The following is a 15,275-nucleotide window of genomic DNA, read 5'->3' as shown; positions in this document are numbered from 1 at the left end:
ATGAACGATTTAAGCCCTCCGTAATACAATAATAATCATGTATTCAATTTTACCTTCAGAATAATGCAGCCCATAAATTTTTCTGATAATGACTTTCAATCCATTACAAAACGGCACCGTGTATTAGGGGGGGAAAAAAAAAAAAGGACACACACACACACACACACACACACACACCCGGATGCTGCCGTCGCCACACCTGCTTCAAATGGTTCACAGTGGTTCGTTAGTCTGGCATTGCTCCGTTCAGTTCGAGACAAGTTTGACATTGTTTTGTTCAGCGTGTGACAGTTTTGATATTTTCCGTTCAATTCAAACAGTCTGACATTGCTTCGTTCAGCTTGAGACACTCACCACTGCATTGCCCCACGCTGTTCGAAACATTACTGCTTCATTCAGTTCGAGACAGACTGATGCATCACTTTATCCACCGCGAGACAACCTAACATTATTTCATTAACTTCGACGCAGTTCTGACAAGTACAAAGTTTTTCTGCACTTGTTACCAAATCCCCAAAGCACCACACGCAACTCTAAATACGACCAAATAAATGTTTCAGATTTTTATTTATTTTATTTTTTTTATGTGAGAATGGCTCTGGCGTAGGGCAACAAAGAACGTACATAAAAAGCCTTACTGAAGATGACAAACCTTGTAGAGTAGAGCAGAAATGTACCACAATCTTTCTTACCCTCTCTCTCTACTCCTTTGTATAAAGAAAGAAATAAGTTAAAGAAACATGCTTTTTGCCTAATTTTTTCTGCAGATATTGTTCAAGGCGCCCCAGTTCATCGCAAATTAATCCTGTGTAACTGAAAATAATAGATTGGTTGCATTAGAGTTGCGACATTGAAGTCATACGACACCATGGAACTCCTGAATAGCTACACGTACATAGAGTGATTAAGTTACCTGTTAATGGGCACTTTTGACATTCAGGCGTCCGGTATTTGTGTACGATAATAGTGACAAATACCAAAAGTTAATGGGCTGCCACTCAATGCTGATAAACTATTGACTACCGATAACTACTTCCTTGTTGACTAGTCTGCGTTGCGTCAAACTTCAAGAGAGAGAGAGAAGAGAGAGAGAGAGAGAGAAGGAAGGAAAAAAAAAAAAACTTGTTCGGAGTATGATAATATCGGAATGTGAACTTAACACACACCTTGACCTCTTCTCCCCTTCCTTATTCCCTATTCTCCCCGCTATACTTCTCCTTCCTTTATTCTATCCCTTTATTCCTCATCCTCATCTTACTTCCTCCGCAGTTCCGTCCCTCATCTTCCTCTCCCTGACATATTCTCCCCAGTTCATCTTGTGTTCCCTGTTGTTCTCTTCTTTGTTTTTTTCTCTCCCATTTTTTTCTTATTTTCTATTTTTTCTTCCTCCAGTTCCTCTTATTCCTCTTATTCTTCTCACCATAATTTACTCTCACCAGTCCTTCTAGTACTCCCTGTTGTTGTCTCCTTCGTTTATTCTCTCGATTTTCCCTTTTTCTCCCTGATTTTTCTTTCTGCAGTTCCTCTTGTCTCTCACTTCCCCCACCCTATTATATTTTCACCAGTTCCTTGTCCTTTCCACTCTAGTTTATTCCCTCAATTTTCCCTTTTTCTCCCTGATTTTTCTTCCTCCAATTCCTCTTAACCCTCATTCTCCTCACACTAATATATTCTCACCAGTTCCTTGTCCTTCCCCAGTCCAGTTTTTTCCTTACATTTTCCCCCATTGCCCTTTATTTATCATCCAGTTCACCGATTATCCCTCTTCTAGGTTTCAGTCCCCCCTTGTCTAGTTAAAGCAAAATAAAAACAGACAGGTCACAGGAAGAACAAGTGTTATCAATCTGGCATGAGAATTCACCCAAGTGTTCTAATTTACGACAAAATGCACGAGAGAGAACATTGATGTCTTCTGTATCACGTCCCGGGTCTCATAACTATGCAAGGCGAAGCAGTTAAAGCCCCATTGTACCTCATTACAAACTTGGTGCTCCGTCATGCATCGCCTTCATTCCCCTCACGTTTTATCGTCATTATCATTTCCCAATCTTCTCTGTAATTTCCAGCCACTAAACTCCCTCGTCGTCATTGCTATTGTTTCCTTATTGTATTCCTTCCTTCCGCACCTTGTCTCCTTCCCGTCCATCTCGCTCGCCTAACAAGCCTCATGTCCGCCTCACAAGGGCTTATGAATAATTTAGAAACTTCAACGTATCATTTGTACGTCACTTAAATGCGGCATTAAGGTTTTAGTTGCGCTATACACTTCATTACAAAGGAAGGGTGGGGGGGAAGGCGTGTTACGTATAGTTTTTCCTTGACCCTTGTCCTCGTGTAAGGCTTCCATCATGTGTATTGTCAAGTGAGGGTAATTTAAGAGTCATACACACAGTTGTCTACCTTTGCTAAGTATGCAGCGCAACACTACATGGGGGAAAAATCCTGCTTGCGTGGTGCAGTACAAATAGAAGTTAATGTTCTCCTGCACCTCCTCAATTTTCCCTTTAATTTCCTGCCGCTAGGTTCTTAAAAATGTCCTTGATTAGGGGTGTTCTCAAAGGTGTCGCTTTCCGGTCAGATTCCTAGTTGAATTATTAACAGAATCATGAAAACACTGTCGAAAACCTGATTCACTTTCACTTGGACTACATCACGTCAAGATTAATCGAACTGAGGAGCCGAAACGCTTCAAAACACGTGTCTTATCGATGTACACAACTGTCTGCCATTGAAAAGTACGCAGCGATAGACTCAATTGAAAAATAGCTAGGGGAGACACATAACAAATCGAAGCTAGTGTTTTTTATGCTTCTCCCCAATTTTCCCTTTAATTTCCTGCCCCGCTCAGTGGTACAAGTCTTCTTCAGTCATGTGCCAAGCGAATGACAGCTTGCGGTCAACATCACACAGCTGACAGAGAGCGCCAGACACATATTGGATTCTAACAGTCTCTACCTCGTGACATCCTGTGTGTTGACGTGAATGCCTCTCACGTCTGCATCCTTAATGCTTTGGATGCCTGAGACTGTTTTCAAGTGTTTTTTTTTTTTTTATTTATGATGTAGAATTTGTGTTTAACGATCGCTGGAATGAAATTGTCCTTGATTAGTAGGGTTCTCATGGCTATGATTGAGTTTTCTCTTTAAATTATCGACAGAATCATGCAAAACACTCTTGGAAACCCGAGTAACTTCAACCAGCACGAAAACATTTAAAAATTAAGGATCAGGCACAGAAACGTTTCAAAATACGTACCTTACTGACTTACCAACACACACACACACACACACACACACACACACACACACACACACACACACAGACACAATAAATAATAAACCACAACTGTCAACTCACCTAGTCATCTGTTTCTTGCTCCTTCCATATCTTCCTCGCGTTTCACCACCACTACGCCGCCATCACCGCTCATCACGGCCCCTCCTTCCGCCTCTCGCTCTTTTCCGTCAGCTTAAAGAAGTGATGCAGTTCGTGAGGGCGGGGAATGGACCGTGATCATCTTTTCCCTTCCTGTTTGTCTCATTCCTCTTCCTCTTTGTTTATTCTTCACATTTAATCAATTTCTTGCGGGGCTGCTCATTCAATCACTCTGTTTTTCCGCCTAGGCACTTTACACGCACACAAGATGACAGGGCACTGTTTACACTCGTCATGATATAAAGGCATTGCTGGTAAATGCTCGAGCAAGGGAGTTTAAGTGCCTCCAGTTTCCTTGTGTTCCGGTAACTAGCAAGTGTGTGTCTCAGAATTCTTTTTCTTCCTTTGTTTCTTCGTCAGGAGTATTTTTAAAGGCCACAGATGATTTGTAGCGTTTCATGAGTGTTTTTCGACTCATTATGTATTTCTTTTTTTTTTTCATCTATCATTAGAATCATGAAAATACCCTTGAAAATCTTGGTAACTTCTTAAATGCTCTGCTCTCTCGTTCCGACTATTTTCAAAGACAATATAGATAATTTGATGCGTTTTCATGAATGTTTTCCTAGTTCATGATGCACAATTCTCGTTTGACTGCCACTAGAATCACGAAAATATGGTCGAAAACAGCAACAACTTCAACTGTAGCTTGGTAGATGTTGCTGGGATAAGATGACTCACTTTTAGTATAATCTTAAGTTTGAGAGGATGGTCCCAGCCTCAAAGAAAACGGAGACAAGTGACGCTGTTTCGATTCCTGCAAGAGATTCATTCCTACACTGATTCCCTTCAGTTTTTATCAATATACTACATTCTTATGTATCACTTTGGAAGTTTACGTTCGTTCTTGTATCACATTGTGGGAAGAATCATCTCGACATCATAGATTTCCCCTCCCGGCCGCCAGATGACGCCACGCGAGCTGGGTTCCGAAGCAAGCACTCCCAATGACTTATCAGTAGATGCAAGATTCGTTCGGTTCGAGTCGGTGTTTCAATTTTTTTCTTTTTTTTTCTACCATAGATTGCTGTTTCTCTTGATCTTAAAACAGAATGAAGATACGATATGAGAGAGAGAGAGAGAGAGAGAGAGAGAGAGAGAGACCCAACCATACCAGCCTCAACAAAACCACCACAACTCATGTCAATAAAATTACAAACAGCTTATTTCTTACACTGAGCAATGACCGACAGCTGACTCCTCTTTTCTTCAGCGCCTTCGTCAGCATCACATAGACAAAAAAAAAAAAAAAAGACAAAAACTGGAATCGAGGAACTGTAATGGCGTATTTTCATCCAGAAGTGACAGATGCTGGCTAATCATTACCGTGCTATTGCTGTAATTAAGGGAAGAGGAGGAGGAGGAGGAGGAGAAGGTTCGTTAAGTCTCTCTGCGTCAGGTGGTCTTGCAGGTGCGATTGTACTTAAAGGAAACTGCGGCTGCGGCTTTGTAATGGGCGGAAGGAGGACGTGAGCAGGGTGGGCGGCATGGGCGGCGTGGGCGGGGCGGGGGCGGGACGTGCAAGGGTTAATGTGTTGTTGTGAAGCCGAGGGAAGCGAACCATCTGTCACCCGTGGCTCGTCATATGGTAGGTGTGGCGATCTCAGGTGTGGATTCCCGTGTTACCTGTGCTGTTATGCCTGAAGAGGTTTTGTCATCTTGTTTCATATACTTGTAATTCTCAAGCGGATTTTCGCGATGACTCACTTGTCTTGTTTATTTACTTATTGATTTTGATTTGATTTGATTAATTTATTGCGCAAATACCGTCAGACACCATAAAACAGAGAAACATAATAACAGTTGCCAGCTAAAGCAAATGGTGTATGGTAAATGGTGTACAGGATGCTTATTTACTGATTCTTCTTCAGTGATTCATTTCTTGCGCTCCTGATCGTGTGTTGGTGACGTGCGTGTCCGACCTTTGTATACTTAAACGTTTATTAGTCCTATCTATCCATCTCTTAATAAACTGCTCTGGAACCTGTTTGGCGTTTTTGAAGATAACTCTGCTTCTAGTGATATTTCAACACTAATACTTCATTATGAATAAATAAAAATAAATAAATAAAAAAAAAAAAACACCCATGAGAACACAACTCATCTCCGTGACATTTCCAAACATTCCTGATGAGAGAAAAAACCTTCAAAAATACAGACTCAAGTGAGATAGATACTTTACCCTATTTAAGAAAGAATGGGAGACAGTCAATGCAGGAAAAGAGTGACTGATTGAAATTTGGCGCCGCGTGACGGGACGGCAGGGTGGCGGGAGGCGGGCAGGCAGTAGGCGGGTCTCCACTTACCACCGCCACCACCACTCACGTACCGAGCCACGCGTTCACCAACTCCACTTGCTTTTGAGAATCATGTCTGAGTATTATGTAGTGAGGGACAGTGCTGAGGGTGGACAGGTATAGGATTGGTGGGTTAAAATAGTTGATTATCGTAACTCTGCAACTTGAGGAGACGAGAGACAAGGAGGATGGGGAGAATGTTCCAATAATACCCACGAGAGATGTGACAAAAAAAAAAAAAATCCACAACGCCTGACTTTAAACACCAATGGAATATAAGAATCTCATAAGAAAATAAAGTTAGATGTGCATTTAATCGAATTCCTTATAGGCACTACTCAATATGCTCCACTGGCACTAAAAATTCATTCGTCTGTGTTTTTATAATGATAACGTGCATTGGTAAAAACTTTGAGACTCGTGTTGGGATTCCCTCACGCCACGGCCTCAGTCTGCACGTGCGTCAGTGGTTGAGTGGCCAGAACGTGTCGGTAAGATGAAATGCATTGACGTTTTGGTGAGTGACTACTGGTTATTAAGGTTTGTGTGACAGGATTATTAGGGCAGGAAGAGCTAGAGATAACTGATGAAAGATGAGTTTTAGCGTGTTATGAGTAAAGAAAGAGGAAAGATGGGATATATAGATGGAGGGAGGGAGGAAAGCCTTTACTAATACTCGTGACCCAAAGAGATGCAACCACGTACAGCTTTCTATGCGAGTCATGTTAAACTCTGCCAATATTCAGGACTTGGTGGAGGATAAGAATGACTGACTGACTGACTGACTGACTGACTGATTTGAGGCGCCGCATTTTTACATAATGGATGACAGAGAAGAACAAGGAAGAACGAGGAAGAAGAGGGGGAGGAGGAGGAAAGGAACGAGTACTCGGCTATAGTCACGTACGTCATCAGCAATTTCGTCTTCAGTAGTGTCTTGGGCCCCACACAAAGGGAACCACTTAATCCTTTGAAAGCGCAACTCATCGTAGACATTTGTGTTGTTCCTTCCCTTCATCTTTGCCCGTTTTGGTGAAATGTACTACGTCGTTTATTGCTCGGCAGAAGTGGAGGAAGGGAAGCGGCAAGCAGAGGTGGGTGACAAATGACGTGCTCTTTCGCCACCAGCCACTCAAGGTGATCGATGTAGTGCAAAACTCGTACGCCATCAAACGTCACCCTACTAACTAATCGATCGAGAGTGTAGAGCAAGTAAGGTCTGGAATAGCAAATGAGAAGGACGAGGGTTATCAGTGAAAGTTACGAGGCGGCTGTCAGATGCGTAACTTAGAGAAATAGTACTTTCCTTGTCTTTTTCCTGAAGTGAACGAGGTCAAAGTACAGTCAAGTGATTTTTCTACGCGGACGAAGGAGGATGAGAACGAGAAGGAAGAGGAGGAACGTCATCACTGTAGGCAATGAGGCGGGTGTCACTTGCGTACCTTAAAAAAAACAGTTTTCTTGTCCTTTCCAGAAGTTGATGAGATTAAAGTCAGTAACAGCAAAGAGAACAAGGATAACGAGGAGGAAGAGAAGGAACGTTATCACTGTAGACAATGAGGCGGCTGTCAAGTGCAAAGAAATAGTAGTTTTCATGTCTTTTTCCTGAAGTGAACGAGCTCAAAGCTTAGTCACAAATGATTTTTCTACGCGGACAAAGAAGGACGAGAACGAGAATGAAGAGGAGGAACGCCATCACTGTAGGGCTAAGGCAATGAGGCGGGTGTCAGGTGCATACATTAGAGAAACAGTAGTATCCGTGTCCTTTCCAGAAATTAATGAGAGTAAATTCTGGAGTAGCAAGCGAAAGAAAACGAGGACAACGGGAAGGAAGAGGAGGAAAATGATCACTGTAGACAATGAGGCGGGTGTCAAGTGCGTAACTTAGAGACATAATCGCTTTCGTTTCTTTTCCTCGACCGCATTGCAATAAAAACCATAAGGCGTCTTCCCTTAGTAACTGCGTCCAATTTCCTCTGCAGGCAAACAACTGTTATTGGCACACACAGCAACACACACCTGGAAGTTATTACCTGGACCAGAATGCGAATCTTATTAGCTAATGCACGCACGCAGGTGAAAGGTTATGTTTATTTTTTTTATATATTTTTCCTTCCTCCTTATTTCTCCACGACTGGCGCCCCACAAACACGCGAAGAATGACATGCTGTTCTACTTTTCCTGGATTGGTGTTTAAGGGGATAATTTTGCTGTTATTGAATTTATTTAAGTCTTCACAGTTTCCTGCGCGGGTGAGGACAATGCGCGGGTGTGGTTTGGTGTAATAAGCGTTTAATTGGATGACTTGAGAGGCTTCGCACCTGCCAGACTTGAGGTGGTCGGGGCAAGACGGAGTGAAGTGTTTCGTTACTTTACGGTGTGGTCTGCATAAATTATCTTGCGTGTTTAGGATACACTTAAACAGAAACGGTATTATCATTATTGTTGCTTCTTTTGCCACTGAGACTATCCTGTTTCTTAGAATATACTTAAGAACGATATCATCAATGTTCCTTCTACTATTGCTACTACTTCTACTATTACTACTACTACTACTACTAACTGGCTATCTTAATGAATGAGCTCGTTCTTGTAGTACCCTCTCTTTCCCCCTCCCTGTCTTCTCCCTTCTCCCACACCATTCCTCCCAATCGCTTCCTCCCCACTCCCTCTCACCCAACGTCCTGCAGCCTTCCATCCTACTCTGCTGCGCCTTTTACCTCGCGCCCACCAGTTCCCCCCCTTATATGCCCCAGTGCAGTCCATCCCTCACCCCAGTCCATCCCAGTCTCTCCCCTCTACTTCCTCTCACCTCCCCTACTCCCAGGCTTCGTCCCCCATCAGTCCCATCCCTGTCCTCCCCTCCTTTCTCTCCCCATCAGCCCGTCACCCACCGCCCCTTTCCCCCGCCTCTCCCCCGCCCCACTCTGCCATGATGGATGACCAAGAAGGTTTTCAGTAGCGCAGAAAAGGATCCATTTCCAGCGTGATTGCTTTTGGAGTTCTGCAAATGAGATCCAATCATTTATCTCAGGCTGTTTACCGGTTTTGAGTGTGTGTGTGTGTGTGTGTGTGTGTGACTTGCAGTGTATCGTGTGATTAATGGCCGGCATTTATTTCCCCGTTGGACATGTTAATGCTGCGAGGAAGCGAGGAAGTAAATCAAGTCTCGTCGTGATGGGAAGACGAAAGATGCTGAGGAATAACTAAAACATTTCCTTGCCTTACTTTATTGAACCTTATTTATCTATTTATTTTTCTATTTCTCTTGGATTAACTCTTCATAAATGGCTTTGTTTTTAGTGACTGTGAGGGTGACTTCTTTACTTGCCTTACTGTGTTGCACTTTTTTTTTTTTACTCCATAGTTTTTCGTGTCGAGTAAATAGCATTGTTTTTCATCAGAGTCATGTGTTTTCTGCTTCTTACTGTATTGCATTTTTCTCCTGGACTTATTATTCTTCGTGTGTCGAGTTGGCTTTGTTTATTGGGGTAGTTATGACGGCCACGTGTTGAGTTTTCCTTTTGTTTCCCTTTGTTTCCCTTTACTTGGGGAAATGTTATGCTGTGATGTCTGCGATTGATAAGTGAGGTTGTTTTTCGTAAAGTTTTCTTGGTTTAGTTTGTGATGTGAGTGATGAAATATTTGCACGATGTTTCTATTATCATTTTTTTCTTTTCTCTCATCGTCTTTTATTCGTCCTCCTCCTCTTCTTTGTTTGCTTCTTCTTTTCTTCTTCTTCTTTCTCTTCTCTTTCATCATCATCTCTTCTTCATCCTCCTCTTCCTTGTTTGCTTCTTGTTCTTGTTCTTCTTTACAGATTCATTATTATTCATCTCTTACCAATTTCTTATTTTGTTCACTAACACAGTCCCTCTCTTGAACGCTTATTATTATTATTATTATTATTATTATCATCATCATCATCATCATCATCATCATCATCATCATCATCATCATCATTATCATCCTGACCTCCACCGTTTATCATTTACTGGAAACGAAAAACAAAAACAAAAGAGAGAGAGAAAGCGAAGACCTTGGTCCCTGCGTGGCGCCGATTGGGAAAACACGTGGAAGCGCCGCTAAGGGGATCGAACGTCACCACAAGTGGGGATCGGAACCTTCATGAAAGTCAAATGAGGATCTCGAAAGAAAAGAGGCTTCGGGGCGGCCAGTGTTGCCAGATGAGCGATCAAACCTTAGCTCGAGGTCAATTTTAAACCACAAAATACAAGCGATAGTGAGGAATGTAGTAGTGATGATGACAAATGAGGAGATGAGAGATAAGGAGAGTAATAATATGATAAAGAATAGCAGAAGAAGAGCACATGAGAGGTAATGGAGTAAGATAAAAGGTGTAATATCGCTAAATACGAACAGGAGAAATGAATGAAGTTGGGATGATTGATAATTGAAGTAAAGAAAGCAAAAAACAAGAAACAGGAAGAGGTGAAGAAGTGTCTGAGTGAGTGAGTGAGTGGGTGTGTTTGTCTGATAAGTAAAGATATGTGTGTGTGTGTGTGTGTGTGTGATGAAGACAAATGAACGGAAAGGATAGGAGTAAACTAGCAGAAGAGGAAGGAGAAGAGATGAATAAGATAACTGGTGTGAGTGAATGAGTCAGTGAGTTAGTATGATAAATGTGAGGATAGAAACAGAGGAAAGAGAACGATGAATAAAAAAAATATAAAGAAGACAATGATAAAGATGAAATTGTAAAAGGAAAAATATGCATGTGAATGAATGAATGAATGAATGAGTGTGAAAAAGGAGAGAGAGAAAAACAAACGATAAAAAAAAACGAGAATAACAAAGATGAAGAAAGAAACTATGAATAAAAAGAGACGGGAAAGACAAGTAAGATAGTGAGTGAGTAAGAGTGTGAGGAGGGAGACAAAGTAACAAGGGCAAGACTCATCCCTCCTGAAGCTCCTGTTACACTTCGGCAGCCAGGAGCCGGAAGGAGGCGTTACCGGGAGGCTGAAAGCAAGGAGAGGTGAGGAGAGATCAAGTGGGGGCAGGAAACGTGGCTTAAGGCTCTCTCTCTCTCTCTCTCTCTCTCTCTCTCTCTCTCTCTCTCTCTCTAGTAATCCGGTAAAAAAGGGTTATTGATTATTTTATTGTTTTTTTTTATTGTTTACTTTTTTGACATTATTGTTTCTTTAATTTACTTATCTAATTTTCCTTTTTTGTTGCAGGAATGACTGTAGTGCGCGCGCGGACACACACACACACACACACTGATAATCTCGAGAAGACAACAAAACCAGTGCTAGGGAAGAAGAAAACGACTCGAAGAAACGGACTAAACGAAGCTTCGGGAGGTGAGTGACGCATGCTTCGGATTCCAAGCTTCACGAGGGGAGCGGTGAGTAAAGGCTTCTTCCTCTTCTTCTTCTTCCTGTTCTTGTTCTTCTCTTCTTCTTTTTGTTCTTGTTTTTGTTGTTGCTCTTCTTCGTATTATTATTATTATTATTATTATCATTATTATTATTATTATTATTATTATTATTATTATTATTATTATTATTATCATCATCATCATCATTTTATCATTCATATTACAATCACAGCAAATCATCGCTATATTCCACATAACCTCCTCTTCCTCCTCCTCCTCCTCCTCTCACCCACACACACACACACACTTCCCACACCACACAACATCCACCAGGCCTGCCCACTCACTTAGAACAAATTAATGCCGCTAATTCTTTGTGGCTTGGCGGGGGCGGGTCATGTGGGCTGGGAGGGCCGGCGGGGGGAGGAGTCTGGCGCTAAGGTAGGTGAGAAGGGCTACTTGAACGCGCTATTGAGAAGGACTAGAGGGCTTGGGTTGCTGGCTGGCGAGAAGGCGGCTCTTTTGTCCCTCCCTGCAGTGGGTCTCCAAGGCGCTGCGGGATCAAGTAGGGTACGTCTCCTAGGGGCGTCTTGTAAGTCACAGCACGCTCTCCCGGGGGCGTCTCAGAGCCGTGTGGTGCCAGGTAGGGGCGCCTTGTGTCTGTCAGCATGACGCGGCGACTTCCCACGGCGGCAGGACACCCACGGGCCCTCCTGCACCTCCCGGAGGTACTGGCAGAGGGTTTGGGTCTGTTTGGGCCTATGTGGGTATGGACTCTCTCTCTCTCTCTCTCTCTCTCTCTCTCTCTCTCTCTCTCTCTCTCTCTCTCTCTCTCTCTCTCTCTCTCTCTCTCTCGTCACGTAATATGATACTCCAATCTCCGTTTTCTGTTATGAGGTTCTTAACGTACGTGTGTGTGTGTGTGTGTGTGTGTGTGTGTGTGTGTGTGTGTGTGTGTGTGTGTGTTGCCAATCCCTTAATCCATGAAGTTGTGTGTGTAAAATCTCACCATTTTTTTTATTTCTCTCTTTCTTGAACTAAAGAAAAAAAAATTGAAGAAAAATAATAATGATAATCCGCGGAACATTTTCTTGCATCGCGGAGGCTGGCGTGTAATTTTTCAAGTCCAAACGTGTTCGCCCAAAATAGTTAACGCGCCGCTAAGTGGAAAATTTCAACCCTGGTATCTCGAATTCCAACCATTTTCTCTCTTATATTCAAGCACGCTTTGTATCCTCAGAAGTCTTATTATTCGTTTATTTTTTTCTTAACAGCTGTACTTCTCATTTATTTTTAGTAACTCAACTGTATTTATTCATTTATCATTCGTAACTCAACCGTATTTATTTATTTATTATTCCCAACGCAACCGTATTTCTAAACTATTTCTCGTAATTCACTCTTTTTATTTACTTATTTTTTTCGTAATTCAAACGTTACATTTATCTATTTTTCGTAACGCAACCTCATCATTTATTTTTTCGTCGTTCAACTGTACTTATTTTTTCGTATTCAACAGTAATATTTATTTATTCGCAACCCAACCGTATTACTTGACAATTTTTTTTTCGTAATTCAGCCTTATTATTTATTCTTCATTCGTGAGGCAGCAGTAACACAACAGAACGTAATCCAATCCCACAAGAAGCGACAAACCAAAAACAGCATCACACTCAAGACAACCAAGACGAGCAGAACAAGCAATGTATGAACGCACCGTGTTATTGCGGTCTGTATCTGTCTGTCTGTGTGTGTATCCGTCTATATTTGTCTGTCTGTCTGTCTATCAGCTGTATTCAAGGCATGTCATTTCTTTCTTTGTAATACCGGACTTCTGAGGCACCACGCAGCTCAGTTACCTCCTCCTCCTCCTCCTCCTGTCCTACCTTCTTCCCACCATCTTTCCACCTCCTCTACCTACTCCTCCTCCTGGCCTATCTCCCTCCTACCATGCCTCCTCGTCTACCACCTACTACTCCTGGCCTATCTTCCTCCTACCACCACTCCTCCTCCATCTCTTCTACCTCCTCCTCCTCGCCACATCACGTCCACACCACTTAGCCACGCACGGACGCCACCCTGACCACCACCCACTACTTACTCCCTGATAACGAGCCACACGCTACGATAAAGAGCCATTCGTACCGATAAGCATCTGAAAATGGAACCAACTAGGCACTTTGTTTTAGGCGATACCAGCACGCGAGGCGATAACTCACGCGGCGCGCATTGTGTGGACCTCCCCGACGGCTGGCGGCGACCGATGAAGCTGCAAGAATTGATAGCCTGGCCTTGGGTGTCCTACAGGGGGCCAGATGAGGTGTGGCGGGGGGCGGCATGAGGGAGGACCTGCTGGGGGGTGAGGGGGTGGAAGGAGAGAAGCTGAGCACTGTTTCATTAATTCCAGATAGTCTTGCTTTTCTTTCTCTCGTCCTTTGCTTTACACTTGACTGCCCGGTGAGATTTAACGGTGATAGTTTTTATTTTTCCTGACTTCTTAAGGCGTTTCTTCATCTGTGTTCATGTTTTATTGGCTGATTGTGCACGGAGGAGGGATATTACGCTTCCTTATAAGAATTTTTACCGTCAAATGAGGAGGCGCGGCGGGATGAAGGGCTGGGAGGCTGCGGGGAGCGAGAGGCGCGAGAGGAGCGGATCGGGGCGGGGCAAGGAGAGGGAATCATGACGGAAATGCAAATCAGATCTCTCCGCGACACTTTCAATTCGTGTTATCAGCGCCGCGGAGACATAAAGGATGAGTTTCCGGCCTGTATCACGGCGACACGGAGGGCCTGGGGCGGCGAGAACACCATATTTATAGCGGCAATCCCTCGCCATCTAGCGGTAAGGGGATGCACCGCCACACCACGAGAAACCCACGAACCCTGCCATCTAGCGGTGACTGAGAGAGACGCAGCCAGCACTCCCGCGCCGCAAATACAGGATGGTCGTGAGTTAGTGTGTTGACCCCGCCACTCCATCGCCGGAATACAAACATACATCGTAGCGGCCATCATTACACCATTACCATTAACTTAGAGACGGTAATCGGGCTAAAGCTTCCTCACTGGGGCGGGGAGTTGACGCGGGGCACAGGAGGGGGACGCGCGGCCATTACGTTTCCTCATCAACATTAGCGTTCGTAAATTCGTAATTGCATAATCTGGAAGGGGACATTGAACTGTGCTGAGATTGCTGGAAATGACACTACCTCCTCCCTCCTCCTCTTCCTCCACCTCCTCCTCCTCCTCCTCTTGTTCCTTCCTCTAGCTCAAAATTGACGCTTAATCTTTGGCAGCGATCATGTATTAGAGTTAACTTGGTAGTTGTCTTGAAGGAGGAGGAGGAGAAAGAGGAGGAGGAGGAGGTAGATCTGCAGGAGGATGAGGAGAGGAAGGAAGGAGATGATTAGTGAAAGGGAGCGTAAGATAAATAGAAAAATAATTACAGTAATAGTTGTAGCAAGAGACATATTAAGCTGAATAACAACAAGTAGGAGGAGGAGGAAGGAGTGAAAGAGTCGTACGAATAATTGGAATTGGTGTAGGAAGACGAGGAGGAGGAAGAGAAGAAGAAGTAGGAGGAGGAGGAGGAGGAGAGGGAAGGGGAAGAGGAGGAGGAGGGGCAGAAAAGATATGAGAGAAAATAGAAGGAGAGGAGTTAGAAATAAGAGGAGGAGGAAGAGGAAGAGGAGGAGGAGGAGGAGGAGGAGCAGGAAGAAGAGAAGAGAAAAGATAGGAAAGAGAAGAGCAAGAGATGAGTTAGAAATAATAGAAGGAGAAAGATTAAAAGGAGGAGGAGAAAGAAGACGAACAGAAGGAAAAAGAAGAGGACAAGGAGGAGAAACAAGAGGAAGAAACGGAAGAAAATATAGGAGAAAAAGGAAAAGAGAAAAAAAATAGAAATAAGAGCAGGAAGAAAACGGAGAAGACAATGATTAGGAGAACCAAGAGGAAGAAGAAAACGAAGATAACGAAGAAAAAGGTGAGGAAGAAGAGGAACACACAAGCATATCTGTACCCATTATCTTCCACTGCATTACACCTTTACCTCCTTCACAAGCATCACCTTTGCACATATCACCTGAGCTATCCTTTTTCAACCCACCCCCTTTCTCTCCCTCTCTCTCTGTCTTTCATGTTGGCACTAAGTCGCTATTTCCGAGCGTCGCTTCCTCCTGGTAATGGCAACAGTGAGGG

At 43.4% G+C, this 15,275-nt stretch overlaps 1 long non-coding RNA gene across 2 annotated transcripts in view; it reads left to right on the top strand.

Annotated features, from left to right (window-relative positions):
- The first annotated feature begins 6,167 nt into the window (after nt 1-6,167).
- The window catches only part of LOC135089075 (uncharacterized), a 94,931-nt gene continuing 85,823 nt past the window's right edge, over nt 6,168-15,275 (top strand). For both annotated transcript variants that reach the window (XR_010261382.1, XR_010261381.1), the window contains exons 1-2: nt 6,168-6,249; nt 10,934-11,103. This is a non-coding gene — a long non-coding RNA (uncharacterized LOC135089075). The remainder of the gene's footprint in view (nt 6,250-10,933; nt 11,104-15,275) is intronic.

Source organism: Scylla paramamosain, chromosome 32 (assembly GCF_035594125.1).
Source record: "Scylla paramamosain isolate STU-SP2022 chromosome 32, ASM3559412v1, whole genome shotgun sequence".
NCBI classification, from domain to species: domain Eukaryota; kingdom Metazoa; phylum Arthropoda; class Malacostraca; order Decapoda; family Portunidae; genus Scylla; species Scylla paramamosain.
The sequence above is the reverse complement of the archived record's forward strand: the minus strand, read 5'-3'. Positions and strand labels throughout refer to the sequence as shown.